Source organism: Triticum aestivum, chromosome 4B (genome assembly GCF_018294505.1).
Source record: "Triticum aestivum cultivar Chinese Spring chromosome 4B, IWGSC CS RefSeq v2.1, whole genome shotgun sequence".
Lineage (NCBI taxonomy): Eukaryota > Viridiplantae > Streptophyta > Magnoliopsida > Poales > Poaceae > Triticum > Triticum aestivum.
In genome coordinates, this window is record NC_057804.1 from 62,958,965 (window position 1) to 62,964,314 (window position 5,350).

Genomic DNA, 5,350 nt, shown 5'->3' on the forward strand with positions numbered 1-5,350 from the left:
CATCCATTATCACCAAATAGTATAAATAGCCCGTGTTGCTAGCAACCGGGGACGTCCAAACATCACTATGCAATAATTGAAACGGAAAGGTGGAAATGTTTGTAGACTCGCTAAAGGGAAGACGAAAGAAAAACTCTGAGAAAGAAAAACTATACAAGTGTGATCGCCGACCTTATTACATGAGAAAGAAAAACTCTGAAGAATCTAACGCAAAACGGTGGAGTTGGGATGACCGAGACGGACATGCCAAAGATCGACACTGGCGGCGAAGGCGCGTGACGACGGGTGGTGGTGGCGCCGGAGGGATGCGCTGGGTAAAGCTCGTCCTGGTTGTCACATCGGTGGAGTACCATCTGTGTACGGGCGTCCTTCACAGAAAAACCGATATTGTCAAATTCAACATTGATAGGATTCTCACGAGCAAGGCGACGGACAGAAATAAGATTAGTGACTAAGTCAGGAGACACAAGAACATTAGACATATTCACAAGAGTAGAAGTAGAGGGAAAAGACATATGACCGACATGTGTAATGGGTAGGGAGGAACCGTTACCAACGGTGATACGGGTGGGAGTATGAACGGGAGTGGCAGATGCGAGGTTACCGGGATGAGCATTCATGTGAGCGGTGGCGCCCGGGTCCATGTACCAGTCACCACCGCCACCGTAGGAGCTCGGTGATAGGGCGAAGTGCATAGCAGCGAGCAGGGTCGGGTCCCACGGCGGTGGCACCTGAGGAGGGTAAAACCCTCCGTAGGCGGGCGCAGGCGCAGGGGGCGCACCATAGCCGCTGTAGGGAGCGGTGTTTTGCACGGCGAAGAGAGCCTGGTGGCCCGTCGGGCGAGGCCCAAGGATGCCCGGAGCTGGAGCCCGAGGGTCCGGCATCGGGTATGCGTGGACGATGCCGGTCCACGGGTTGGTGACGTACGTCCATGGAGGAGTCACCTGCTGCTGCTGCTGACGAGCCCCCCTCCCCCCTCCCTCCCCCGGCGCCTGTTGCTGCTTGCGTCCGCCCCCGCGGCGGTTGCCGCGGCGTCCGCCACCCTATTGCTGGGGGCAGCGGGAGGGGCGGGAGGCACGGGCGGGAGGGGAAAGTACCCCAGAGGCGCGGGGGGCGGCGGCTGCTGGCGCGGCGCGGTGGGGCGGCCGATGGAGGGGCGCCACATGAGGTGCCGGCAGCGAGGGCGTGATGCTGCACACGCTTCTTGACCCCCTTCATCCGGCGCTCCTCCAACCACAAGTACGCCACGAACTTGAGGAAGGAGGGCTCCGGCATCAAGGTGGGGTTGGAGGCGGCATTGTGAAGTCCTCGTTGAGACCGGCGATGAGTGTGCTGAGGAGGAGGTCGTCATCCACCTTGGCTCCAATGTCGCAGAGCTCATCCACCAAAGTCTTCAGGCGGCGACAGTAGTCATTAATGGACTGGTCATCCTGGTGACAGTCAAAAATTCCTGTTGCAAAAAAATGCGGCGCTGAAGCTTGTTGTCGGTGAAGAGGCCGTCCAGCTTGACCCACATGGCGCGGGCGTCGTCGCCGGCGCTCACGACCGTGTGGAACAAGTCCTTGGAGATGGTGGTGAAGAACCACCGGATGATCGTGGCGTCGATCGCGGTCCACTCAGCGTCGTCCACTATGGCGCGGGAGTCAACGGTGCCATCCATATGATCCACGAGGTTGTTCTTCCGGAAGAGCAGCGAGAAGTACGTCTTCCACGCGAAGTTCGTGAAGTTGGAGGCGTCGAGGACCACGGGGACGCGTGCGTGGACGTTGATGTCGCGGATCTCAGCAGGGTCGATGGCGAAATGGTTGGAGTAGGTGGAGGCGTTGGATGACATGGCTGCGTGGGGAAGCAGGCGGCGCGGCTGAGGGGAAGCGGCGCGGCGGGAGGGCGGCGCGGCGGGGAGGAGAGGGCGCGCGGGGAGGCGCACGTGGGGAAGGGAAGGTGGCGGCGGCGTGGGGTGGCGGCGGCGTGGGGCGGCGGCGGCGGCAGTAGTTTGCGGCGGCGGCGGCGGCCCGAGGCGGCGGCTAGGGTTTGCGGAAGCGGTAGGATCAACTTACGATAGATACTATGCAGAGAATGATTTGGTGCATCGATAATTGATTGATCGTGCACTAGGCACACACACACACACACACACATATATATATATATATGACAAATGTTTCCTACAAGCAGTGGTAGTTACAAGGAGTGCGACCGGTATCTTGTCTCCTAAAATTCATGTACATATAAAGGGAGACAGACACTACAGGTACTGCATACAAAACTCAGACCTACGTACATGTACACATGTTTAACAGTTATAATTAATTACAAGGCAGACCATGGGTTTGATTCAGAGATGAAGGAAAACCGGGTTCTCCTAGCCCGCTGCAAGGCACGCAGTGCCGCGCTGAGGCGGGCTTTGAGTGAACGATTGTAAGACGAAAAAAGGCCATAAATTATGTCACTTCACTCTTCTTTTTTGGGAGATGGATCCATCAAGTGTAATGTGGGCTATTGAACCAGACCATGCGCCTTTTTTTTATCGTGTGTCAACCCCGTCCAGGCAAGTATGTTGCAATGTGGCAAAGGCACTAGTTATGTTGGATCTCCCCCTTTTGGATTCGCTTCTTCGGCTGACGACGGTAAATCCTATTCGGCGCCCGTTGCGCCCGTTAAAGGCATGGGCGCAAACGGGCGCACACCCCCGAGGCGTCCTGGGCCGGCCCATCACCGGACGGGAACTGATTAGGTTTCACTTTTTACTTCTATTATTCGTTCTTCGTACTTTATCCTTTTAAATTTTTCGTTTTCTTTTTTCCTTCGTCTTGGTCCGATGAATTGGTTCACAAATAAATGAACGTTTGCTTCAAATCGATGAACTTTTTTTTGTATTTCGATGAACTTTTATTCAAATTTGATGAACTATTTTTCCAATTTGATGAACTTTTTTTGAATTTCAATGAACTTTTTCAGTATTGATGAACTTTTTGCAGATTTGATGAAGTTTTCTTCAATTTTGATGAACTTATTTCCAAATTTGATGAACTTTTTTTCCCTTTTTTGTAAACTTTTTCCAGAGTCGATGAACTTTTTTCAACTTCGTGAACTATTTTTTCCAAAATTGATGAACTTTTTTCAAAATCGGTGACCTTTTTTCAAAATCGATGAACTTTTTTTTTGATTTTTTGATGAACTTTTTTCAAATCTTTGAACTTTTTTCTCAAGATTTGTGAACTATTTTTGAAAATCAATAGAAATGTTTCTCAAAAATCTTGAACTGTTTTTCAAAATTGATTTTATTTTTCAAAACAAAAGAACTTTTCTGTAATTCATGAGCTTTTTCGAAAATGTTTGAAAAAATAAAAGTCAAAGCGTTAGAGTAAACGTTTAAATGTGGAATAAATTACGCGACTACAAATGTATTTTTAATGTTCTCCCTGTTGTTGATAAGTACCGCAGAGTAGGTCAGGTGGTTAGCCATGCGCGTTCACAATTCTTAAGGCGCGTGATCGAATCTCGTCGAGAACCATTTAATTTTAGGTGTTTTTCCCTGTTTTTCACGCTACCCCTGTAACGATTGAATTTCGCTGGGCCGGCCCACCCGCATCGACTTCGGGCGCCAGTACGAGGAACCGGCGCTGAGAGCGCCGGTTAGGAGCTCTCGCTGACGAGATGGTACTAAGCATTGTTCCCTTTTCTCTACTACCTAAAAGATTTGTAAGGTTCCCTCTCCCCTCTTACGTCGAATTTCTTGTCCGCCCTCGCACGTCCATCGTCCCGCCTCCCGTCCTTCCTTTTTCTGCCGACCTGCCACATGCATGGTTCATTTTTGTTTCCAAAAATCCTCTCCCACAGTCCCACTAATCCCACAATTCACGGCCCTGAAAAATCTACATTAACCACCGTCAAATCCCACCTTCCTACCTCATGCGCGCATGCATGGTTCGTTTTTGTTTCCAAAAATCCTCTCCCACAGTCCCCGCTAATCCCACAATTCACGGCCCTGAAAAATCACCATTAACCTTCCTACCTCTTGGCGATATAGATTATCTCAACCAACAATTATGTTATTGTTTCGTCCGGCCCTAGCATCGCTGGAGGCGGCCGGTTTTCCTTGACACCAGTGCCCTGCGAGGACTTCCTACGCGACGCTGCTTTCCCACATGCTCTGCCGCCGCGACGCACTCTCCATCGCCGGCTTCCATCCTCAGCGTTGAGGACGCTGCAGAAGCGGCGGGATGGAGGCGCTGAGCCGCGGACTGCCCTGCCCCCACACCGACCTTCGGCATGCCGATACCCCGGCGCCCAACCGTCGCATCCACGAACTTCAGTGGCCTTGATTCAAGGTTAAAAAAATTGATTCTCATGTCGTTTGCGCCAACTGAATCCTTCACTCTGCTACTCTTAGTTTTCTTGTAATTTTCAGAGAATTGTCTGATCCTGATTGACAAGATGATATGTGGATTATGAAGATCACAAGTTCATATTAAAGGCTGACACCGGCGTCTCCAAGACATATATACATGCATACATCTGACTGGCACCAACGTCAAGAACGATTACTTCATTTGTCATGAATCACACTTGTAAGGTATCCAATCAGTCGTTCAGTGATCTCTTAGGTTTGGATGCTGATATGTACGTAGTTCTCACAGATCTGTGGGTTCGTTGCATTATCTCAGATTGTTGTTGCATGCATGCAGGCAATCTTTTTATTTTCCTGAGAGCTTCGGTGACATTCTTGGAGCGAAACGGCTGGGGGCGAGGAAACGGACAACCACTATTTTCCTCCTCAAATATCTTTATTTTCTAGTTTCGATTAACTAGAAAAGGCTTGATTCTGGTATATATTCATCGGGGCAGAGACTAGAAGCACCGTGATATTTTTTTTCTTGCCACATACACAAAGGATTGTGCATACAACTTGCACTGTGAAATCAACATATGGTTTCTTCAGGGCCTTGTGAACATAACATCGGCATTTAGATATATATTTTAGCATTCTTCAGTGTCTTGATGAACAGTACCAATTAATAATACCAGGAAAGGAGAGCAGAAGTTTACTGCATGTTCAGCTCCATCCCACCGATGGATATGTTTGCAAGGAAAATATTACTTTTTTGGTGAGAAAGATTTAACAGCGACGAACTTTATATTTTTCTAAACTTGATCTGTTCTCTTAATATGGACCGTTAATCTTCTCTTCTATATTTTACAAGGTTCACATTATCCGGGGGATATGGATATGTAGAGCTTGGTAGAAAGAAGAATAAAATAAGAGTGATTTAACATTAATAGAGTGGATTTTCTACGAAACAACATCCAAAAAATCTGAAAATTTGCAACATCAATCTCTACGATATGT